The 27222-nt window shown below is 40.7% G+C and overlaps 1 non-coding gene across 1 annotated transcript; it reads right to left on the bottom strand.

The window, feature by feature from the left end:
* Positions 1–4862: 4862 nt before the first annotated feature.
* LOC121983501 lies at positions 4863–4968 on the bottom strand. The gene has a single exon (XR_006112550.1). It is a non-coding gene; the product is annotated as a small nucleolar RNA R71 (small nucleolar RNA).
* Positions 4969–27222: the final 22254 nt, after the last annotated feature.

The following is a 27222-nucleotide window of genomic DNA, read 5'->3' on the forward strand; positions in this document are numbered from 1 at the left end:
CATTGAAACAAGAAAATGGCAAATCCATAAGAGATTACATCAATCCATCATACAAATACTTCCTTAATCCTAGAATACAAGATCTACTCCATGAATCGAGGAAGAATACCCGAAGAAATAAAGATTACAAGTATTTCTTAAATCCCCAATCCAAGAAACCAAGAAAAGGGGGAAAGAGAAAACTTATCTACGAAGAAGCCTCGTCTTCGGATCCAATCCTCGCTCCGGAGTCGAAATCGTCAAGAACTCCCCTCGAATCGCCCAGAAATCCTCCCAAGAATGGGAGGAAACCACCAAATCTTGCCTTCTCCCAAAGGGGGAGAGATCCCCTTTCAATTCATGAAGGAGGGTTTAAATAGAGGAGGAAATCGGGCGCCACACGGCCCCGTGACACGGCCGTGTGAGATTCACACGGCCATGTCCAGTTCCTTCTCTGCCAAAGCTGCACGACCGTGTGACTCACACGGCCAGGACCCTTCTGTTCTCTGGAAATGCTACACGGCCGTGTGGTGCACACGGCCACCACCTGCTTGGCCTCTGGAAACCTCACACGGCCATGTAAGGCATCTGCTCTAATTTCTTCAAATCAAGACATGGCCGTGTGAGATTCACACGGCCATGTCCTCTTCCCTTCCTGTTAAAACTACACGGCCGTGTGTGGTACACGGCCTGATGCTCTCTCCCTTCAATTCCTTCCAAGCTTGCCCGAGGACGCATAATCTTCACCAATTTCGACTCCTGTGTACAGAAAATGCACAAAAAGCAGATCTCCGAACCAAAAGAGTAAATATGCTAAAAGGAAAGCTGGAAGTATAAAAGTGCATAGATCAAGCATGCTCAAAGTATGTAAATGTGCGTAAAAACATGCATAAAAGAGTATATAATCTACGCACATCAGGTTCCAAATGATGTGCGTAAATATTAAGATCATTTATGCATGTTTTAATGCACATACACTTGCTTTATGCGTATATATTCTTTGCATGATCGTCTCTTTTATTATATACTCATCATAAATACTCTTTTGTTCGGAGATCTGTTCTTTGTTTGGTTTTGTATTGACAGGGACAACTTTTGGAGCAAAAACAACGATTTTCAACGCACCGGAACGAGGCAGAGAACACGGTCGTGCAACTTCTCACGGCCGTGTGGCCAAACAAAGGAAGGACAGTGCACGGCCATGCAACTCTAGCACGGTCGTGCGGCCAAATAGAGGTGGATCCATACATGGTCGTGTAAACCTGCACGGTCGTAGCCCCCCACGACCAGCAGCCAAGCCATACACGGTCGTGCGATCTTGCACAGTCGTGTCCCAGGAGCAGAGCCCCAGATCCACACGGTCGTGCCAATTGGCACGACCATAAGTGCGGCCAGAGACAAAAGAAGGCACGGTCGTGCCACATCTATACGGTCGTGCCGCGGCGCCTTGCCCTAGCATATAAAAAAGGTTCTAACCCTTCTCCTTGGGGGGAGGCGAGCCGTTAAAGGGAGAATTGCCTTAGTGCCGTTCCACGCCATCCAGGACCTCCATCCAGCGATCCTTCATTAACACATCAATTCCAGAAGCAAAGGATTGGATCCGAAGATCGTTCGTTGTCGTTGGATAAGCATCCTTTCTCTTTCTCTCTTCTTATTTGAGGATTATATGCTTGATTACATCATGTCTTTGGGTTTTTCTCTGGCGTCTATGGAGTAGATTCCTTGTTCTAGAATTAGGGAGTAGTTGTGGATTGGTTTTGATGTAAGACTCATATTTATGCCTTTATTCATTAGATGATTTCGCTTGCTTTGTTTCAACTACTATGCATGAGACTTGTTTCTAGATTTCCATATCGTATTAATTGATTGTGTAGAAATTGCTAACCTCATAGAGAGAGTATCCTAGATCATATACCCGAGGAGCTCTAGTGACAGGGGTAACCCGTTCACAGACATTTAGGGTATTTCCTTGAAAGGAGAGACAATTTCTTCACAAGGAAGTAAGAGACCAAACTTCGAAAAAGAAAAATCTACACTAAACTCGAAAAATTCGAAAAATTTCGAGTACGAGTTAGAAAACTTCGATTTACACTAAATCTACAAAGGCTAAGATGTATATACCCTTGATGCGCGCCCTACACGAATCCCGCTCGTCCAAAATGCCGGATCTCTAGACCGTCAAGCGTACGGTCCTCTAGAAGTATCCACACGAACAACTTAGGTGGAGAAGACCTAAACAAAGGTGTGCTAGCACCTTGATAGGCCACGACAAGAAGAGGAGAGGGAGAGAGCAAGAAGAACTCAAGGAAGAAGAAGGAGTGAATGTGAATTACTCACCCAATGAAAAACTCCTCATTCTCCCATCAAGTGGCCGGCCACTATCATTTGTGTAACTCCCCTCATTAATGCATTAAGTGGCCATCAAAGAGGGAATATGTAACCTCCATGAGGTGGCACACACATGTGCCTTGATGATGTGGCACTTCATCATTGGCCACTTAATGCCAAGTCACATATGATGTGGCATAAAGTCAAGTCAAACTTAACTCTTCCTCTTCCTCACAAGTCAAGTCAAACTTGACTTAATCTCTCTCATGGTTGATCTAATCCAACCATTTAATTCAAGCCAATTTAATGTAATGAATCTAATTCATTTAATTAAATTGATTCAATGAGTCATAATCTAAATTAAACTCATTGAACACATGAATCAACTTGAGTCCAACTCAAGTTAGCCCAATTAGGATTACTCTTAATCCAATTTGATTCATCAAATGAATCTAATCCTCTTGGTTCATCATATGAACCTAATCTCCATCTAATTATCCTTAGTGTGTGACCCTATAGGTTCTTGTAACGTTGGCAATGCCCCTAAACCCATTTAGGAACATAAGTAATGAGCGGTATCTAGCAACACATCATTACTACCCAATGTTACAAGAATGTTGAGATCTAACATCACCTTGTGACTACTAATTGTGACTCCTCACAATATATGACAAGTGTCCTTCTATCCTAGACATCTAGATTGGTCAATGTGAGGCATAGACCGTGTCATCCTCTGACCAATCTAAATCTTAAACTCCAAGTAGACTCACTAAATCAAATGAGCTCAATATCCTATATTGACTCATTTGGGCATGGCCATGCACTTCGTGGTCTCACTCTATCAAGAATACCGATGTCTCTCCCGTCATATAGGAGGGATAGATCCCATCTACATCACTCACATCCCTCTGCATAATTTGTTATATACCCAGAAATTGCCTTTATAGTCCACCCAGTTACGGGTGACGGTTGACGAAACCAAAGTACATAACTCCTTATGTAGGGATCTATGGTGACTTCAGGTCTAAGGACTAGTAGTCATACTAATAGTCACATGAGAAAGTATATGACACTCATATAACGATCCATGATACTTTCTCATGGCGGGTCATTCAGTATACATTCTCTAATGTATACCCATGTGTCAACTTGATATCTCTATATCCATGACTTGTGAGATCAAGTCATCGAGTTGACCTACATGCTAGTCTTATTGCATTAACATTGTCCCTGAATGTTAATACTCGACTAGGAATGATTAAGAGTAGTGTTCCCTATATCATCTCACTATCGGTTCAACTAACCAATTGATATAGGTGAGAACCGTCTACTAAAGGACATTATTATACTTAGTTTATTTGGCACCAATACAAGTAAGTAATAATAACCAAAATCCAAATGCCTTTATTTATATAGAATATGATACAATAAGTCTAAAATATAATCATCAAATGATTGGCTCTAGCTAACATCACATGCATCTAGGGTATTTCCTTGAAGGATAGGCAACTTCTCCACAAGTAAGAGACCAAACCAAGCCCTTATTTCTATCGTTAATGTCACCAATTAGAGTTGCGTTCTTGTGATCTACCGAGGCGCCCTAGTGATAAGGATTAACCGTAACAAGATTTCATAGAGATCTTCTCTATTTAGTACTTAAGGATAGGTTCTTTAGCTTTCGGCGAATGCATGTTAATGGACAATGAGTAAAGGATAGAATGTGATACATCAATACCACCATAATGAAACCGCACTCCTAGAACTCTTCATAAACCAAGTTAATTACTCTCTTTTCACTAGTTCTCGTTTCTGCTTCCCAATCTCTTTTCCTTAGATAACTTACAACCATCGATATTTTAGCTAATCCTAAGTGAACCATTGCTAGTGCTTATAATCAGTCCTTGTGGGATCGATAATCTTTATTACTGACGACGAATCCATGCACTTGCGAAAATGTAACAAGTTTTTGGTGTCGTTGCTGGGGACTGTTTGCATTAACATTAGTAGATTAGAAATTTAGTTAATCTAGAGTTGTGAATAGTTTTTGTTTTTCCATTTTCATAATTCAAAAAAAATATTGCATTTTGTTTCTTGTTTTTCATATAGAATTTTATTTCTTAACTTTAATTCTTCATTTTTGTTTACTCAAAATTTTTTTTTCTTGAATATCGATGAGCACTAACATGTCAAGCAAACCCTTAAGGGATTTCTCGGCACCTATTTCTGCAAGATTTATGTCTCCCATTGTGCAACCTCATATTGAAGCATAAAATTTCTAACTAGACCCAGAGTTAATTTTTATGATACAAGGTCACAAATTTAGAGGAGAAGTATCAGAAAGTCCTTATCTGCACCTCGAGACATTTCTAGAGCTTTGTGATATGGTGAATTGTGAAGGAGTGTCAGCAGATGTAGTTCAGTTGATGGCATTTCCTTTTAGTATCAAGGATAAAGCAAGGACTTGGTTATTTTCTCTCAATCCTCAAAGCATCACAAGTTGGGAATAATTGGAGAAGCAATTTTTGAATCATTTTTCCCTCCAAGTAGAACAATTTACATGAGGAATTGTATCACAAATTTTGCTCAGGTATATGGGGAATCATTATTTGAAGCATGACATAGATTTAAGAGTCTTCAAAGATAGTGCCCTCATCATGGTTTAGAGAAATGACTGACCTTGCACATATTCTATAGGGGAATTTCTTTCTCAAATAAGTGTTTCTTATATTCATCAGCTGGAGGTTCTTTTATGGACAAGAGTGTAGATGAAGCATATACATTGATTGATCAAGTAGCATTGAACCTCCATGAATGGTCAAGAAAAAGTTGGATGGAATCTCCTTCAAAAATTTAAGAAGTGCAAGCCATAAATGCAAGAGAGACTGTCAAACAAAATACAATTCAATCATCTAAGAGTTTTGAAATCCACAAGTCACAGAATGAGGAGTTCAAACATTTGGTGGCCAAGATTGATAGCATTGTTTCAAAATGGTTCAAAAAAGATCCTCCTCTTACACAGACAGTGTCTAGTGTGTTGTCAGACGTAAGTGTTGGGTTTTTCGGGTCGCGGAAATCGTTTTTCGCGTCGCGGAAACCCCGAATCACCCATGCTACTGGATCTCGTGCGAAGAAAAACTTTTGAAAATATGAGTACGAGTATTAAACTTTGATCTACAGTAGATCTACAAAGGGAAAACATTTTATACCTTTGAAGCGTGCCATCGCAAATCCCGCAAGTCCAAGGTACGCCGGATCTCGAAGTTGTCAACGTAGACAACTCTCTAGTGATATCCACACGAACAAGAAGTGTTCTCTAACACTTAAGGATGGAGAAGAGAGCACCCCAAGTGTGCTATCACTTTCTAGGGCTCTCGAGTAGGATTTGAAAGGAAGAAAAAGAGAGGATGCATAAGAAATCTCATACACTCAAGAAGTAGTATCCTCCTTTGTGACCTTCACCCTTCCTTATTCTTTTGGACTCACTTAACCACCTTCTCCTTTTATGAAAGCTCACGGCAACCACAGCAAGAAGGAAGAAAGGCCAAGGAAGAAGATTATAGAATGAATGCACACATCAATGCACAAAAACAAAAACTTCCACACTACATTAGTGTGGCCGGCCACACCATGTAACCTCCCTCATTAATGTGGCCGGCCATATTAAATGGCATGAGATGTGTAACCTCCATTAGGTGGCATACCTCATGAGGTGGAGATGATGTGGCAATGTTAGTCATGCCATGTAGGATGAGTCAACCTTCATGATGTGGCAATGCATCAAGTCAAACTTGATGTTTCAACTTCCATTTGGTCAAGTCAAAATTGGCCAATTTTCTTCCTTGTTGAGTTAAATCCAACCTTTGATTCAAGTCAATTTTAATTTAATGAATCTCAATTCATTAATATAAATTGACTCAATGAATCAAATTTAAAATAGACTCATTCAACAATTGAATCTAATTGAGTCTAACTCAATAAGTCTAATTTGAATCCAATCTTTGGTGCATCATATGAACCTAATCCAATTGGTTCATCATATGAACCCAATCTCCATCCACTTGTTCTTTGTGTGTGACCCAATAGGTTCTTGTAACGTTGGCAATGTTTCTAAACTCCTTTAGAAACATAAGCAATGAGCGACATCTAGCAATACATCATTGCTACCCAAGTTACAAGAAATGTTGAGATCCAACATCACCTTGTGACTACTAATTGTGACTCCTCACAATATATGACAAGTGTCCTTCTATCCTAGACAATTAGATTAATCAATGTGAGGCATAGACCGTGTCATCCTCTAATCAATCTAAATCTTGAACTCTAAGTAGACTCACTAAATCAAATGAGCTCAATATCCTATATTGACTCATTTGGGCATGGCCATGCACTTCGTGGTCTCACTCTATCAAGAATATCGATGTCTCTCCCGTCATATAGGAGGGATAGATCCCATCTACATCACTCACATCCCTCTGCATAATTTGTTACATACCCAGTAATCGCCTTTATAGTCCACCCAGTTACGGGTGACGTTTGACGAAACTAAAATACATAATTCCTTATATAGGGAACCATGGTGACTTTAGGTCTAAGGGCTAGTAGTCATACTAATAGCCACATGTGAAAGTATATGACACTCATATAACGATCCATGATACTTTCTCATGGCGGGTCATTCAGTATACATTCTCTAATGTATACCCATGTGTCAACTTGATATCTCTATATCCATGACTTGTGAGATCAAGTCATCGAGTTGACCTACATGCTAGTCTTATTGCATTAACATTGTCCCTGAATGTTAATACTCGACTAGGAATGATTTAGAGTAGTGTTCCCTATATCATCTCACTATCGATTCAACCAATTAATTGATATAGGTAAGAACCTTCTACTCAAGGACGTTATTATACTTAGTTTATTTGGCACAAATACAAGTAAGTATAATAACCAAAACCATTTGCCTTTATTTATATAGAATATGATACAACAAACCCAAAATACAATCATCAAATGATTGGCTTTAGGGCTCTAGCTAACAATCTCCCACTAGCACTAGTGCCAATCAGTGTAGGCTCTGAGCCCCAATGACCTAGTGTGACCATCATGCTTCCTCTGTGCTAAAGCCTTGGTCAAGGGATCTGCGATGTTAGCCTCTGTAGGTACTCTGCAAATCTTCACATCTCCTCTCTCGATAATCTCTCAAATGAGATGGAAGCGCCGTAGTATGTGTTTGGTCTGCTGGTGTGAGCGAGGTTCCTTCGCCTGTGCTATAGCTCCATTGTTGTCACAATAGAGCTCAATGGGGTTAGCAATGCTAGGAACCACCCCAAGTTCAGTGATGAACTTACGGATCCAAACTGCCTCCTTTGCTGCCTCTGATGCAGCAATGTACTCGGCTTCTGTTGTAGAATCAGCTACTATGTCCTGCTTCGAACTCTTTCAGCTCACAGCACCACCATTAATGTAAAACACGAACCCCGACTGCGATCTATAGTCATCCTGGTCGGTCTGGAAGCTAACATCACTGTAACCCTTTACAGCTAGCTCATCATTGCCTCCATATATCAAGAAATATTCTTTAGTCCTTCTTAAGTACTTAAGAATATTCTTGACCGCTATCCAGTGACTTTCACCTGGATCTGACTGGTATCTGCTCGTCATGCTCAAAGCATACGAGACATCAGGTCGACTACATAGCATGGCGTACATGATCGATCCTATGGCTGAGACATAAGGGATCTGATTCATGCGGTCTCTCTCCTCTCTAGAAGAGGGTCCTTGAGTCTTCGAAAGACTCACGCCATGTGACATCGGCAGAAATCCCTTTTTGGAGTTCTGCATGGCAAACCGTAGGAGTACCTTGTCAATGTATGTACTCTGACTTAGGCCAAGCAATCTCTTAGATCTATCTCTATAGATCTGTATCCCTAGAATGCGGGATGCCTCACCTAAGTCCTTCATTGAGAAGCAACTCCCTAGCCAGGTCTTGACAGACTGAAGCATAGGGATGTCCTTCCCAATGAGTAGTATGCCATCCACATACAATATGAGGAAGACAACTATATCCCCTACAACCTTCTTGTAGACACAAGGTTCATCTTCATTCTTGATGAAACCAAACTGTTTGATTGCATCATCGAATCGAAGATTCCAGCTCCGAGAAGACTGCTTTAGTCCATAAATGGACCTATGCAGCTTGCATACTCTGCTAGTATGCTGTGGATCTACAAAACCCTCAGGTTGTGTCATGTACACATCCTCGAGTAGGTTTCCATTCAGAAACACGGTTTTGACATCCATCTGTCATATCTCATAGTCATGATAGGCTACAATAGCAAGCATGATCCGAATGGACTTAAACATCGCTACTGGAGAAAAGGTTTCATCATAGTCAATACCATGAATCTACTTGAAACCTTTAGCTACTAAGCGACCCTTATAGAAAAGTGCATCCATGTCAGTCTTTCTCTTAAAGACCCACTTGCACTCTATGGGTTTTACCCCTTCAGGTGGATCAACCAAAGTCCAAACTTGGTTGGTGTACATGGATTCCATCTCGGATCTCATGGCCTCTTGCCATTTCTCGGAATCTGGTCTCATCACAGCTTCCTGATAGGTGGTAGGCTCATCCTCTACGAGCATAACGTCATCATGGTCAGACAAGAGAAATGAGTATCTCTCAGGCTGACGACGTACCTTATCAGACCTACGAAGAGGTATGTCTACATGAACTGGTTGTTGTTCCTCAACTCCTTGTGGGACAACATCATCCACAACACTTTGTGGTTCCAGTTCAATTTCCATCGAGGCATCAGTGCTATTGTTCGGATCTTGAACTTCTTCAAGATCGAACATGCTCCCACTAGTCTTTCTAGAAACAAAGTCCCTTTCTAGAAAGACCCCAGTCTTTGCCACAACTACCTTGTGCTGACTGGGAATGTAGAAGTAATATCCCTTAGTTTCCTTGGGATATCCAATAAAATAGCACTTGTCGGATTTGAGTCCTAATTTGTCTGAGACTTGACGTCGAACGTAAGCCTCACAACCCCAAATCCTCATGAAAGACACCTGGGCCTCTCTCCCAGTCCATATCCTATATGGTGTATTTATCACGACCTTGGATGGAACTCGGTTGAGTATAAAAGCTGTCGTGTCTAGAGCATAGCCCCAATGGTATGTCAGAAGATCTGTGTGACTCATCATAGATCGCACCATATCTAATAGGGTACGATTCCTCCTTTCGGATACACCATTCCACTGTGGTGTTCCAGGAGGAGTGAGTTGGGATAAAATCCCACACTCAGCTAGATAGTCACGAAACTCATGGCTAAGGTATTCTCTACCTCGATCGGATCGAAGTATCTTAATACTCTTGCCAAACTGGTTCTGTACTTCATTCTTGAATTCTTTGAACTTTTCAAAGGATTCAGACTTATGTGTCATCAAGTACACATAACCATATCTACTGAAGTCATCAGTAAATGTGATGAAGTACTATAACCACCTCTAGCAGCGACATTGAAAGGGCCACATACATCACTATGTATGAGTCCTAACAAATCAGTCGCTCTCTCACTGTGCCTACTAAAGGGAGTCTTGGTCATCTTGCCTCGTAGGCATGACTCGCATATCTCATATGATTCTAAATCAAATGAGTCCAGCAACCCATCCTTATGGAGCTGGGATAAGCGCTTGTCATTTATATGACCTAAGCGACAGTGCCAGAGGTAGGTTTGGTTCATGTCGTTTGACTTGAACCTCTTAGTATTTATGTTATAGATAGGGCTCTCAAGATCTAGAATATAGAGTCCGTTTATCAGAGGTGCACTATAATAGAACATATCGTTTAAATAGACGGAACAACATTTGTTCTTTATTATAAACGAAAATCCTTTCTTGTCCAAACAAGAAACTGAAATTATGTTCTTAGTCAAGGCAGGAACATAACAACAATCATCTAATTCTAGTACAAGCCCAGAGGGAAGAGATAGATGGTAAGTTCCTACAGCAATAGCAGCAACCCGTGCTCCATTGACTACTCGTAGGTCTATCTCACCCTTCATCAATGCCCTGCTATTCCTCAGCGCTTGTACATTAGTACAAATGTGCGAAGCACATCCGGTATCTAATACCCACGATGAAGAAATAGAGAGGTTGACTTCTATAACATGTATACCTGAAGTAGAAATCTTATTTCTCTTTCTCTTAAGATCTTCCAGGTATTCTTTGGAGTTCCTCTTCCAGTGCCTTGCTTGTCCTTGATATAGGTGACAAAGATGTTCAACCATATCGTAAGCGCCCATCAACTCATGTTACTTCTGAAGCTCAGAGTTCATGGTCGCGAGCATAAGACAGGACACATCTAATGCGTCATCTTGATGCATCTTGTATGCATCTCGGTCTGCTCGCGTGGCAGTGGCAGGAGGAGCCTCCGGAATGGGCTGCTCCAGAACGTACAGTTTACGTTCCTGAGTGAGAACTATTCTTAGATTCCTGTACCAGTCCAGGAAATTTGCTCCGTTGAGCTTGTCCTTCTTAAGGACAGAACGCAGAGAGAAGATGTTCATGTTTGATGTCATGGCAATTCTACAACAGAAATAAATGCAGAAATAAGTATCATATTCTTAATCATTTAATTAGGCCTTTAACTAAATGATGCTCCCATTGAATTCTATAATTCATGTGGGACAAGATCCACATCATACTAACCCTTGAATTAGCTTTGGCTAATACGCCCAAGACTTAGTATGATCGGTAGGTAACGATTACCAATTACATCTCTATGCAACTCTTGTTTATAGGATCAATATCCGCATTTATATTAAAACTCGAGTTAGCTTTGGCTAATACGCCCGAGAGTTAATATATATGTGATTTTGACCTATCTTTCCAACTGTTGAAAGAATGCCTATAGTTTTACTCGATCCAACTGAGTTAACTAGGAATACTCAATCTAATTGAGTTGTACTCACCCATGCGTTGATAGGCGGGACCAAGATTGTCCCTCCGTACCCTACCAAGATAGTATGTGTTGCTCTGCTTTGGCAGATTCAACAACAACATGCGATCGAGGTAGTGGTAGGTATCACGGCATGGTAGGCATTACGAGTTGACGTGATTTAGATCTAATCTAAACGATGATGTGTATCATATACTCGATAGATCTAATCTAATCGAAGGGTGCATCATGTGCACGACTTAGATCTAATCTAATCGTAAGGCACTAATTAATTACTTAATTAACTAGCATGCATTACATACACACAAAACAATTAACTAAATAATTAATCAAATATTTTTGTGATTATGTCATGGCCCTACTACGATCTTCTCAAGCCAATGAGAAGATCGGATGGTCAGCCTAAGGTCAACAGCTTCTCAAGTTTCTTCGTTTGACCACCTTGTGTTGCTCGCGCCCTCCTCGTAACTCCGTCTCGTGTGGACCTTCCACCGCTTCAAAATTTACATTACAATTTTGAAACTCGAGTTACATTCGAGTCTAAATCTAATTTACAACCAGAATAAAAAGGAGGCACGACGCGCAGGTCGCGAAAAATAAAATAAATAAAAATAAGATAAATATAGCACGCATATCACATAACGGCACGCAGGCCGTATTATGAATTACAACACAATTTCCAAATCTAATTTGGGTCATTTGGGCCATGAATATCACAAAATTAATATATAATTCAAAATTATATATTTTTCATAATTTTCTGTAATTTTTTCATAATTTTACAGATTTTATGAGTAAATTTTTCCCGGCGGTCCCGATTAGCGATTTCGGACGCAATCACGGAGCAAATCCCCTTGCGGGGTTAGGAGCAGTACCCCTACCCGTGATCTAACCATCGCGAGTTGCTCTTAAGCGATCCTATAGCGCCTAAGTCCGCTGTCCCAAAATGATTTGGGTCGAAACATTGCCGTTTCGGAAAATTCTTCTCGGAAGTCGAAGCCTACAAGTGTAAAAACACTTGTGCTTCGCTTCTACGAGAAAAATACCCATAAAATCATAAAAATTAGGAAATTCACAGAATATTACAGTATGCATATTTTTCATAAAAATATTAATTAAACTCGTACAAGTTTTCGCACGTGACTCTGATACCACTGTTGGGTTTTTCGGGCCACGAAAACCGTTTTTCGCGTCGCGGAAACCCCGAATCACCCATGCCACTGGATCTCGTGCGAAGAAAAACTTTCGAAAATATGAGTATGAGTATTAAACTTTGATCTACAGTAGATCTACAAAGGGAAAACATTTTATACCTTTGAAGCGTGCCCTCGCAAATCCCGCAAGTCCAAGGTACGCCGGATCTCGAAGTTGCCAACGTAGACAACTCTCTAGTGATATCCACACGAACAAGAAGTGTTCTCTAACACTCAAGGATGGAGAAGAGAGCACCCCAAGTGTGCTATCACTTTCTAGGGCTCTCGAGTAGGATTTGAAAGGAAGAAAAAGAGAGGATGCATAAGAAATCTCATACACTCAAGAAGTAGTATCCTCCTTTGTGACCTTCACCCTTCCTTATTCTTTTGGACTCACTCAACCACCTTCTCCTTTTATGAAAGCTCACGGCAACCACAGAAAGAAGGAAGAAAGGCCAAGGAAGAAGATCATAGAATGAATGCACATATCAATGCACAAAAACAAAAACTTCCACACTACATTAGTGTGGCCGGCCACACCATGTAACCTCCCTCATTAATGTGGCCGGCCACATTAAATGGCATGAGATGTGTAACCTCCATTAGGTGGCATACCTCATGAGGTGGAGATGATGTGGCAATGTTAGTCATGGCATGTAGGATGAGTCAACCTTCATGATGTGGCAATGCATCAAGTCAAACTTGATGTTTCAACTTCCATTTGGTCAAGTAAAAATTGACCAATTTTCTTCCTTGTTGAGTTAAATTCAACCTTTGATTCAAGTCAATTTTAATTTAATGAATCTCAATTCATTAATATAAATTGACTCAATGAATCAAATTTAAATTAGACTCATTCAACAATTGAATCTAATTGAGTCTAACTTAATAAGTCTAATTTGAATCCAATCTTTGGTGCATCATATGAACCTAATCCAATTGGTTCATCATATGAACCCAATCTCCATCCACTTGTTCTTTGTGTGTGACCCAATAGGTTCTTGTAACGTTGGCAATGTTTCTAAACTCCTTTAGAAACATAAGCAATGAGCGGCATCTAGCAATACATCATTGCTACCCAAGTTACAAGAAATGTTGAGATCCAACATCACCTTGTGACTACTAATTGTGACTCCTCACAATATATGACAAGTGTCCTTCTATCCTAGACATCTAGATTAATCAATGTGAGGCATAGACCGTGTCATCCTCTAATCAATCTAAATCTTGAACTCCAAGTAGACTCACTAAATCAAATGAGCTCAATATCCTATATTGACTCATTTGGGCATGGCCATGCACTTCGTGGTCTCACTCTATCAAGAATACCGATGTCTCTTCCGTCATATAGGAGGAATAGATCTCATCTACATCACTCACATCCCTCCGCATAATTTGTTACATACCCAGTAATCGCCTTTATAGTCCACGCAGTTACGGGTGACGTTTGACGAAACTAAAATACATAATTCCTTATATAGGGAACCATGGTGACTTCAGGTCTAAGGACTAGTAGTCATACTAATAGCCACATGAGAAAGTATATGACACTTATATAACGATCCATGATACTTTCTCATGGCGGTCATTCAGTATACATTCTCTAATGTATACCCATGTGTCAACTTGATATCTCTATATCCATGACTTGTGAGATCAAGTCATCGAGTTGTCCTACATGCTAGTCTTATTGCATTAACATTGTCCCTGAATGTTAATACTTAACTAGGAATGATTTAGAGTAGTGTTCCCTATATCATCTCACTATCGATTCAACCAATCGATTGATATAGGTAAGAACCTTCTACTCAAGGACGTTATTATACTTAGTTTATTTGGCACAAATACAAGTAAGTATAATAACCAAAAATAAATGCCTTTATTTATATAGAATATGATACAACCAGTCCAAAATACAATCATCAAATGATTGGCTCTAGAGCTCTAGCTTACAGTAAGGGTATGGTTGTCCAAGCAGTTTGATATGAAGGATTTGGGAGAATGTTGACATATTCTTGGGATCAAAGTAATAAGGGATCGCAAGAAAAGAATGTTGTGCTTATCCCAAGCTTCATACATCGATATTATCCTAGCTTGTTTTTGCATGCAAAACTCCAAGAAAGGTTTTCTACCTTTTTCGACATGGAGTACCTTTATCTAAAGAGATGTGTCCTAAAACATCAAAGGAGATAGAGGACATGAAGACAGTTCCTTATGCTTTGACTGTAGGAAGCATAATGTATGCAATGCTATGTACGAGACCGTATATCTGTTTTACCGTGGGCATGGTTAGCAGATATCAAAGTAATCCAGTATAGGGACATTGGACTACCATAAAACATATATTAAAATACCTGAGAAGGAATAGAGATTATATGCTAGTTTACCAGGAAGATGATTTGCTCCCTTTGGGTTACACGAAGTTTGACTTCTAATCAGATAGGGACAATAGTATACCAACCTCGGGGTATGTGTTTACTTTGGGAGGTGGAGCTATAGCATGGAGGAGTGTTGAGCAGAAATGCGTTTCAGACTCTACCATGAAAGATGAGTATGTGACAGCCTCTAAGGCAGCCAAAGAAGTTGTATGGCTTAGAAACATCTTGATAGACTTAGATGTGATTCTTGGTTTGCCCAAAATTATCACAATTTATTGTGATAACATTGGTGCAGTAGCAAACTTGAAGGAACCACTAGCCCATAAAGCAAGTAAATCCATTGAGCGCAAGTACCACCTAATACGAGATATAGTAAAATGAGGATAAGTTGTTATCGCCAAGATTGCATCAGCAAATAACCTGGATCCTTTCACTTAGGCCTTTCAGGCGAGAGTTTTGATGGGCATGTTGAGGGGATGGGAATCAGATGTATAGCAACATATATGGCAGCATAGTCTTTTAGTATAAGTGGGAGATTGTTAGGATGTATACTAAAAGCCTAGCTTTTTATATGAACATTTATTTTGAAATGAGAATAACATTGGTTAAATGTCTGAATTTGGTAAAATACAGTTGTCCATTTAATTTATATTGTAGATAACATGGTGTGTGGTGTCACACAAAAGATCATGTTATCAGTTCCTTATAAATTATAAATAGTAGCTCACAACCAAGATGGATTGGGATAAACCATTGGAATGGTTGTAGTATAATTTTGTGCTAGTTTATCTTAACTATAAAATTACACTAGTACACTATGTGTATATTGAGCAGGACCATTTGAGGTTGTTTCTTTTATACTGACTGCATAAAAGAACATAACCTCTGTTATTATGGATGTGCGTACTCTTAATCCTGATATAATAACAAACGCATATACTTAGTATTTATTTCTTTAATTTATCAATGGGTGAGATTTATTCGTTAAATCAATAGGCCCGATAAGTTGGAAAATAATATTATTTATATGGTGTGTTGTTGATTATAGAAGAAAACTGTGTCCTAGTTATCTCGGTTGATGATGTCCTCTCGAGGAGCTCATAAGGATTGTCATGTAAATAGCAGGTGGACTTAGTCTGACATGAAAATGAAGTTGAGTGGTACTACTTTTGAAGCAAGATATTAATTAAATGAGTTGTCAGTAACTCATTTAATTAATGGGCATTCGATATCTTAAAGACAGGGAGATTAATGCACTCATGATAAGAAGGAGCCCATAATGTAATATGGGATTTGTGTGGTAGTTCAATAATAGCTCTTTAGTGGTATGAGTTATTATTGATGAACTTGAGTTGGGTGTTCAGGTTGAATACAGGAAACTTAAGCTCATCGGGAGGCCAAAACCAATTCCTCCTCTTGGTCCCTACTGTAGCCTCTATAAAGCCTTGCGTTCACCTGTTTTGATTTTCCTTCTTACCCAAATGAGGGGCCGGCCACATCCTTGCTTGGTGCCCAAGCAAGGGGCCGACCAAGCCCTCTTGGTGCCCAAGATATGGGCCAGCCAAGCCATGCTTGGTGGCCAAGAATGGGGCCAGCCATACAAGAAGAGAAAACCATTATAGGAATAAAAGGAAGATTTTGTTTAAAATAAAATTTTGTTATAATCTTTTCTTTTAAAGCTATTTACAATGGTTTAAAAGAGAGATTTTAATTTTGTTAAAATCTTTCCTTTTTTGTAACCATCTACAATAGCAAATAAAAAGAAATTTTATTAAAAGCTTTCCTTATTAGCCGCTAGCAAAGATTATAAAAGAGGAGGAGGGGATGCTCTCTAAATACAACCAATGCTCCTTTTCTAATTTCTTGTGGCCGGCTCTTCCCTCTTTTCCCTTTCCTCTTCATAAGGGCCGGCGGTACTTGGAGAAGAACCTTCACCTTGTGGGCGGTTGCATAGAGGAGAAGAAGAAGAAGAAGGAGGCCTCTTCACTTTGTATTTTTTGGTGGCTGAAAGCTTTGAAAAGAAAGAGAAGGTCGGGTGTCTTCGTCTTGGTAGAACATCGCCCACACGACGTCCAAGAGGAGGAGAGGAATACAGCAGAAGATCAAGAGGTCTTTAGCGACAAGGAAAGGTACAACTAATTATTTATTCTGCTACGAACTAGTTTAGTTTTTCTTTGTATGGATCCTGAAATACCAACACAAGAGGCTATCGATTTTGTGTTTCGATTTTGTGTTTCTATTATGGTCTCTATAGTTAAACCTAAGGTTGCTGTAAGAAGTGTAAATATCCAATTTCTTTGAAAGACTTTGTCTACGAAGTGGTGGTTAATCCCATACCCAAGAAGGTCGAGTGGCTCGCTATGTTTAACCTGGAAGCCAATCTTTTAAATAGATATTTAATCAACTTCTGTAATATAGTTTAATTTCTGAAGAACACATGGATTGAACTTGGAGTAAAAATGTTAAGTTCCGTTTCTAATCCAAGTTTAACTTTTGAAGAATAACTTGGATTAAAAATATTAAGTTTCATTTGCAATCCAAGTTTAACTTCTATAGAGTACATGGGTTGCTAGGAAAAGTTCTGTACATATACAAATTTTTGTACAGGGAAAATAGAACAAAATTCTGAGTAGGACTCAACAAGTATAAATCAAACAACCTCAAATGGTCCTGCTCAATACACACATAGTGTACTAGTGTAATTATATAGTCAAGACAAACTAATACCAAATTACACTACAACTTTTCCAATGGTTTGTCCCTATCCATCTTGGTTGTGAGCTACTATTTATAATTTATAAGGAACCGATAACATGATTTTCTGTGTGGCACCACTCACCATGTTATCTACAATATAAATTAAATGGACAACTGCATTGACATATATATAAATATAAAATGCAGACATTTGATCAAAATGATTCTCATTTCAAAATATCTTAAAAACAGATGTTCATACAAAAGCTAGGCTTATAGTATACATCCCAACAATCTCCCACTTATACTAAAAGACTATTCAGCCATATATGCTGCCATACATTTAATTCTCATCCCCTTAACATGCCCATCAAAAGCTCTCGCTGGAAAGGCCTTAGTGAAAGGATTTTCCAAGTTATCTGTTGAAGTAATCTTGGCGACAACAACTTCTCCTCGCTTTACGATGTCTCGTATCAGGTGGTACTTGCGCTCAATGTGTTTACTTGCCTTATGGGCTCGTGGTTCCTTCGAGTTTGCTACTGCACCACTATTATCACAATAAATTGTGATAATTTTGGGTAAATCAGGAATCACATCTAAGTCCATCAAGAAGTTTCTAAGTCATACAGCTTCTTTGGCTGGCTCAGAAGCTGCCACATACTCAGCTTCCATGGTGGAGTCCGAAAAGCATTTTTGCTTAACACTCCTCCATGTTATGGCTCCACCTCCCAAAGTAAACACATACACTGAGGTTGACTTACTATCGTCCCTATCTTATTGGAAGTCAGAATCTGTGTAACTCACAGGGAGCAAATCATCTACCTGGTAAACTAGCATATAATTTATAGTCCTTTTTAGGTACTTTAATATATGCTTTACGATAGTCCAATGTGTTGGAGGATCGGTGGCCGGCTTGAAGGGGGGTTGGATAGACGGCACCCCCAAATCGTTAGCTTCCTACACTATTGTTAGCTTGCGCAGCGGAATACAAATAAAAACAAACAAGCTAAACTAAATACAAGACAAAGAAAGGAAATGCAAACTAAATCGCTAACACGTTCAATGTAACGTGGTTCGGAGATGATGCTCCTACTCCATGGCTGTCCGTAAGGTGGACGATCCCTCAATCCGTCGGTGGATTAGTCCCCGGAAACTCCGGCTAGCACAATCCTCCTTGTCGGTGGAGAAACCTCGCCACAACTCGATCAAGAACACTTGGATTACTAGAGCACTAGATGACTACTAATTAGGCTTTAACCAAGTCTAATTTCGTCAAGTTGGCCAGCCATCCCAAGCTCCTTCTTATAGAGCTTGGGGAAATCAGCCTTGCTGATTACCGATCGTCCATGCACCACGACCGTGCCACCAACGACACTCAACGGTTATCTATCACGATCGTCCCATGACCAATGACCGATCCCACCATTTTGGGCAAAGAATGCTTCACTCACCGACCGTCCCCAATGATCGGTACAACCCTAAACTTAGGGTTTCCCATCCCGAATACATTTCACTCACTCGGACCCTCACGACTCACTTGACTCTTCTTGCAGCTTTGACCTCTTGCCTCAAGCCTACTTCCTTGGCTCGCCCTCGGATGCATCCAAGCCCGCGGCTTGTCTCCAATGTCATCCTTCGCGTATGCCTCGAAGTCGCTTCCCTCGGCCCTTGTCCTTGCTACCTTGTCCACGATCCCTCAGATGCATTCAAGCCCGCGGCTTGTCCTCAATGCCATCCTTCATCGGACCCGAAGCCGTCAACCTGAGTCACATGTGTCACCTGCAGTCCTGCACAACTCAAGTACACATATCAAATAACGAGGGTAAACCTAACTTAAACCCTTTGCCCAAACACCAAAACACATGGTCCTACGAACCATTGGGATTGCTCCAACAATCTCCCCCTTTTTGGTGTTTGGCAATACGTTTAAGTTAGGGAAAACAAATAGCAAAACAAACATGCTAAAACAAATGGACTTACGATGCCAAGGCTACACACTTGGACTTACACCGCCGAATGGACTTACGTTGCCAAGGCTACACACTTGGCAACCGCCGAATGGAAATGCAAACATGCATTGAAACCTATCACAAGGCTCCCCCTACACCTAAGCTCCCCAATGAGCTAAGATTTTACCACGGGCTTTTTAAGAACCTATCCTAAGGCTCCCCCTACACCTAACCTCCCCAATGAGCTAGGATTTTACCACGGGCTTTTTAAGAACCTATCCCAAGGCTCCCCCTATGCAAAGGCACTTAAGGTTTTCCCAATTTAAACCTTACTTCTCCCCCTTTGCCTAACATCCAAAAAGTTCTCCAACAATATCCCAATTGTTGAAAACTTATCATCCAAACTGACCCTAAACTCATGTATTAATCCCCCTTGGATCCCATACATCTAGGCGAGTTGACATGGTCATAAACCAATGCTGAAAATAATTTCAGACTGGTATCAGTCGACTGCCCTAAGTGCCAGTCGACTGCCCCCTTCGACACAACCTTACAGAACCATTCTGTGGTCGAAAAACACTGTTACCAGTCGACTGGTATCTGTACCAGTCGACTGGTACCCTATTTATGAAAAAATCAGCCTTTTCAGGCCAACTTCAGAAATGTACCAGAAATTCCCTAGACCTCCAAAAATCTCCAAATTTTGTGGAGAGGTCTATTGTACCCTTGTCTACTTGGGAAAAATACATTACAAAATGTATCTATCACCAATCTCAAGATTGACACAAAATCCAAAACTAACTAAATGGTTCAATTGAACCTTGACCTAAAGTCCTAGTTTTGGCTTCCTCTTGATGTATGTGCCCATACCAACCCACAATGCATCCCTAGCATTGGTTTATATGGCATCTATACATCCAAAACCAATTATCATGCAATATGACCCTTAATGTCATATTTCCTTGCATGAAACATAATCCATGTGTGCCAAATCCCTAGGTTTGAGACTCAAGTCCGTCTCTAAACCACTTGGCACACTCCATGGCTCCTCTAGACCCCCAAGTAGAACCCACCTAAGATCCATTGGCTATGGGTCCCAACATGACTCTTTGAGCTCCCCCTAGAGCTCTTAGCCTTAGCCACCTCCCTAGGTAACTCATCTATTGTGGCTAGGCCACAATGATGTCCCTTAGAAGATCTCCTTATCTTCTTGACCTTGGACACATCATCCTTGCCATAGTCATATGCAACCCTAGCATATTTCTTATTATTGGCCTTGGATACCTCTCCCTTGCCATGATCATGTGCCACCCTAGCACATGGTCTCCTTTTGGCCTTGGAGGGACTAGATCGGTATCCCAAACCCGATCTATCATTGTTGGGTCTTTGATTACCCAACACCATATTTAATCCTTTAGATCCAATAGTGAATCTCTTAAGGAATTTCTCTAAACCATGAAGCTTTGCCTTCAAAGCTTGATTCTCCCTTTCTAGGTTCCTAAACCTAGAGTCAACATGTCCACCTTGGACATTCCTAGACCTACCCTTTCTAGGCATATGTCTCCCCTTCTTGGGATTAATGCCTTGGTTCTCCATTACCTTCTTCTCCTTAGGTAATGAGAATTTAACGTGTCTAGGTCTATCATGTATAGGTCTCCTAGGGTTATGATCTACATTAACTCTATTCTTATCATGATATCTAAATCCAAAATTTTTCATTGCTACATAATGATAATCATTATTTCTCCTAGCATGCATGGGAACATAAGAATTTGAATTTGAATTACACTTCAAATTAGGGTATACCTCCCTTACCCTTGAAGCTCCCCCTTGACTCTTGCTTCTCTTCTTCTCCCATTTCTTCAAATGCGCCAACTTCTTGATTTCTTTCTTCTTTGGGCATTTGGTGTGGTAATGACCCCGCTCACCACACGTGAAGCACACTATGTGCCATTTCTTCTCCTTCTTTTGGGCTTCTTTATTCCTACAACCCATGTTAGTATTCAAAATAACTTGATTGGCTTTAGGAGTTACCTTCTTCTTACCCAATGGACACCTACTCTTGTAGTGCCCCTTCTCATTGCAACCGAAGCATACTATGTGATCTTTTGACATTGCTTCGGTGGATGTGCTCACTTGGTTGACCTCCAAGATCTCTTCTTCCTCCGTCTTGGATTCTTCTTCAACCCTTGAGGATGTTAACGATGCTTCTTCATCCTCCTTCTCCTCCTCAGAAGTTGAGCATGAGTTAACTTCCGGTTGCTCCTCCTCCTCTTCTTGAGCCATTAAAACCATCTCCTTAGGCTCCACATCTGATTGGTCCTTCCTCTCCTCTTGGACCACTCCATCACTTTCTTCGAATTTTTCTTCTTCTTCTTGTGTAGGCAAAAATTCCTCCCATGGAAATTTCTTCACTTTGCTCCACAATTCATGGGCGTTCTCATATTTACCTACACCACTTATCACATTAGGAGGCAATAAATCAATTAAAATTGCTATTACCTTTGAGTTTGCCTCCGATCGTGAGGTTTGCTCCTCCGTCCAACGTCGTGTTCGGAGCTTCTTTCCTTTCTTGTCCTTTGGGACTTTGAATGGGTCCTTGATAATCATCATGATGTCCCAATCCGTATTGAAGAAGACCTCCATCCTCATCATCCAATACGTGATGTCCCCAAGGCTTCCTCCTTCAAATTTTGGAGGGACAATCAACCCGGCCATCTTCTTATATGCGTTGCTCTTCTCGGCGGTTAGTCTGGTGAAGTGCGTCCTCGCTCTGATACCACTTGTTGGAGGATCGGTGGCCGGCTTGAAGGGGGGTTGGATAAACGGCACCCCCAAATCATTAGCTTCCTACACTATTGTTAGCTTGCGCAGCGGAATACAAATAAAAACAAACAAGCTAAACTAAATACAAGACAAAGAAAGGAAATGCAAACCAAATCGCTAACACGTTCGATGTAACGTGGTTCAGAGATGATGCTCCTACTCCACGGCTGTCCGTAAGGTGGACGATCCCTCAATCCGTCGGTGGATTAGTCCCCGGAAACTCCGGCTAGCCCAATCCTCCTTGTCGGTGGAGAAACCTCGCCACAACTCGATCAAGAACACTTGGATTGCTAGAGCACTAGATGACTACTAATTAGGCTTTAACCAAGTCTAATTTCGTCAAGTTGGCTGGCCATCCCAAGCTCCTTCTTATAGAGCTTGGGGAAATCAGCCTTGCTGATTAGTCGATCGTCCATGTCGACTGGTGCCACCCAACGACACTCCAACGGCTATCTATCACCGATCGGTCCCATGACCGACCGATCCAGTTATTTCGGCATGTAATGCTTCAGCCACCACCGTCTCGTCCCGATTCGGTACAACCCTAAACTTAGGGTTTCCCATCCCGAGTACATTTCACTCGCGCTCGGACTCTCACGACTCACTTGACTCTTCTTTGCAGCTTTGACCTCTTGCCTTCAAGCCTACTTCCTTTGGCTCTCGTCCCTCGGATGCATCCAAGCCCGCGGCTTGTCTCCAATGCCATCCTTCGCGTATGCCTCGAAGTCGCTTCCCTCGGCCCTTGTCCTTGCTGCCTTGTCCACGATCCCTCAGATGCATTCAAGCCCGCGGCTTGTCCTCAATGCCATCCTTCATCGGACTCGAAGCCGTCAACCTGAGTCACATGTGTCACCTGCAGTCCTGCACAACTCAAGTACACATATCAAATAATGAGGGTTAACCTAACTTAAACCCTTTGCCCAAACACCAAAACACATGGTCCCACAAACCATTGGGATTGCTCCAACACAATGTTCCTGTCCTGGGTTACTTAGATATCTGCTAACCATGCCCACGACAAAATAGGTATCCGGTCTCATACATAGCATCGCATACATTAGGCTTCCTACAGCTGAAGCATAAGGAACTACCTTCATCTCCTCTATCCCCTTTGATGTTTTAGGACACATCTCTGTTAGTTAGAGCCCTAGAGATAATCATTTGATGATTGTATTATGCACTTATTGTATCATATTCTTATATAAAGGCATTTGTTTTTGGTTATTATATTTACTTGTATTGGTGCCAAATAAACTAAGTATAATAGCATCCTTGAGTAGAAGGTTCTCACCTATATCAATCGGTTAGTTGAACCGATAGTGAGATGTAGGAAACACTACTCTTAATCATTCCTAGTCGAGTATTAACATTCAGGGACAATGTTAATGCAATAATACTAGCATGTAGGTCAACTCGATGACTTGATCTCACAAGTCATGGATATAAAGATATCAAGTTGACACATGGGTATGCATTGGAGAATGTATACTGAATGACCCGCCATGAGAAAGTATCATGGATCGTTATATGAGTGTCATATACTTTCTCATGTGGCTATTAGTATGACTACTAGTCCTTGGACCTGAAGTCACTATGGATCCCTACATAAGGAGTTATGTACTTTGGTTTCGTCAAACATCACCCGTAACTGGGTGGACTATAAAGGTGATTACTGGGTATGTAACGAATTATGCGAATGGATGTGAGTGATGTAGATGGGATCTATCCCTCCTATATGACGGGAGTGACATCAATATTCTTGATAGAGTGAGACCAAGAAGTGCATGGTCATGCCCAAATGAGTCAATATGAGATATTGAGCTCATTTGATTTAGTGAGTCTACTTGGAGATCAAGATTTAGATTGGTCAGAGGATGACACGGTCTATGCCTCACATTGATCAATCTAGATGTCTAGGATAGAAGGACACTTATCATATATTGTGAGGAGTCACAATTAGTAGTCAGAAGGTGATGTTGGATCTCAACATTCTTGTAACTTGGGTAGTAATGATGTGTTGCTAGATACCACTCATTACTTAAGCTCCTAAATGAGTTTTGGGGCATTGCCAACGTTACAAGAACCTATAGGGTCACACACTAAGGACAATTAGATGGAGATTAGGTTCATATGATGAACCAAGAGGATTAGATTCATTTGATGAATCAAATTGGATTAAGAGTAATCCTAATTGGGCTAATTGAGTTGGACTCAAGTTGATTCATGTGTTCAATGAGTCTAATTTAGATTATGACTCATTGAATCAATTTAATTAAATGAATTAGATTCATTATATTAAATTGGCTTGAATTAAATAGTTGGATTAGATCAACCATGAGAGAGATTAAGTCAAGTTTGACTTGACTTGAGAGGAAGATGAAGAGTCAAGTTTGACTTGACTTTATGCCACCTCATTGGTGAGTTGGCATTGATTGGGCCAATGATGATGCTCCACATCATCATGGTTGCTTAAGTAGGATGCCACCTCATGGGAGTTACCAAGAGTTGTGACTCTTGGCATTCCATGGAGGTTACAACACCTCTTAATGTGGCTGGCCACATCAATTGCATGGTGAGTTTCATTTTGTGAGTAATTCTCATTCATTCCATCATCTTCTTCCTCCTAGTGCTTTCTCTTCTTGCTCTTCCTCTCCTCATCTTGCAGAACCCTACTAAGGTGCTAGCACACTTTAGTTTGGTGATCTCCTTCTTTTGTTCGTGTGGATACTTCTAGAGGGTTGTCTACTTTGACAATCTTGAGATCCGGCAAACCGTTGGACTAGCGGGATTACGAAGGGCATCGCATCGAGGGTAACGCTCTTATCTAGTGTAGATCTAGACTTTAGAAACTCATACTTGTATTTTGTTTTATTTTTCTTTCGCACGGATCCGGTGGCTGGGAGTTTCGGGGTTTCCGCGACGCAAAAAAGCGATTTTCGCGACCCGAAAAACCTAACAGTGGTATCAGAGCCACGTGCGAAGACTTGTACGAGTTTATTTTGATTTTTATGAAAAATATAGCTTCTGTGATTTTCTGTAAATTTAAGTTTTTATGGATTTTTATGAGTAATTTTCTCGTAGAAGCAAAGTACAAGTGTTTATACACTTGTAGGCTTCGACTACCGAGAAGATTTTTCTGAAACGACAAGGTTTCGCCCCAAAACTCTTTGGGACAGCAGACTAAGGCGCTGTAGGATCGCTTAGGGACACTCGTGATGATTAGATCGCGGGTAGGGGCACTGTCCCTGGCCCCGCAAGGGGATTCGTTCCGCGATTGCGCCCGAAAACCGCTAAACGGGACCGCCGGGAAATTTTGCTTGTAAAAATTATAAAAATTAGTATTAAAATTACAGAAAATTATGAAAATTACATAATTTAGAATTATGTATAATTTGTGATAGTCATGACCCAAAAGACCCAATCTGATTGGATTTGTGTTGTAATTCATATTACGTCCTGCGCGTCATCATTTGTGTTGTGTGTGTTGTACATTTGATTCGCGACCTACGCGTCGTGCCTTTCTCTATTATATATTCTTGTTGTAAATTAGTTTAGACTCGAATGTAACTCGAGTTTCAAAATTGTAATGTACAAAATTTGAGCGGTGGAAGGTCCACTCGAGACGGAGTTACGAGGAGGGTGCGAGCAATACAAGGTGGTCAAAGGGAGGAGCTTGAGAAGCTGTTGACCCTAGGTTGACCATCTGATCTTCTCATTGGCTTGAGAAGATCGTAGTAGAGTCATGACTAATCACGAATTAATTTAATTAATTGCTTGTGTGTATGTGATGCATGATTAGTAATTAATTAGTGTCTAACGATTAGATTAGATCTAAATCGTGTACAAGATGCACCCTTTCGATTAGATTATATCTATGGCGTATTTGATACACATCGACGATTAGATTAGATCTAAATCACGTCAACTCTAATGCCTACCGTGCCGTGATACCTATCACTACCTCGATCACATGTGTTGTTGAATCTGCCAAAGCAGAGTAATACATATTATCTTGGTAGGGTACGGAGGGACAATCTTGGTCCCGCTTATCAACGCATGGGCGAATACAAACTCAATTAGATTGAGTATTCCTAGTTAACTCGGTTGGATCGAGTACAACTATAGGCATTCTTCCAACGGTTGGAAAGATAGGACATAAATCACATTTATATTAATTCTTGGGCGTATTAGCCAAAGCTAACTCAAGTTTTAATATAACTGCGGATAATGATCCTATAAACAAGAGTTGCATAGAGATGTAATTGGTAAATCGTTACCTACCGATCATACTAAATCTTGGGCGTATTTGCCAAAGCTAACTCAAGGGTTAGTATGATGTGGATCTTGTCCCACATGAATTATAGAATTTAGTGGGAGCATCATTTAGTTAAAGGCCTAATTAAATGATTTAAAATAATATGATATTTATTTTCTGCATTTTTCTGTTGTAGATAACCATGACGTCAAATACAAACACTTTCTCCCTGCGTTCTGTCCTTGAGAAGGACAAGCTCAACGGAGCAAATTTCCTGGACTAGTACAAGAATTTGAAAATAGTTCTCACCCAGGAACGTAAATTGTACGTTCTGGAGCAGCCCATTCCGGAGGCTCCTCCTGCCAATGCCACGCAAGTAGACAAAGATGCTTACAAGAAGCATCAAGATGACGCATTAGATGTGTCCTTTCTAATGCTCGCGACCATGAACTCTGAGCTTCTGAAGCAACACGAGTTGATGGGCGCTTACGATATGGTTGAACATCTTCGTCAACTGTATCAAGGACAAGCGCGGCACGAGAGATTTGAGATCTCAAGGGCACTATTTCAGTGCAAGATGTCAGATGGGGCTCCCGTAGGCCCATATGTACTCAAAATGATTGGATACATAGAAAACCTACAGAGGTTGGGATTC

Source organism: Zingiber officinale, chromosome 5A (genome assembly GCF_018446385.1).
Source record: "Zingiber officinale cultivar Zhangliang chromosome 5A, Zo_v1.1, whole genome shotgun sequence".
Lineage (NCBI taxonomy): Eukaryota > Viridiplantae > Streptophyta > Magnoliopsida > Zingiberales > Zingiberaceae > Zingiber > Zingiber officinale.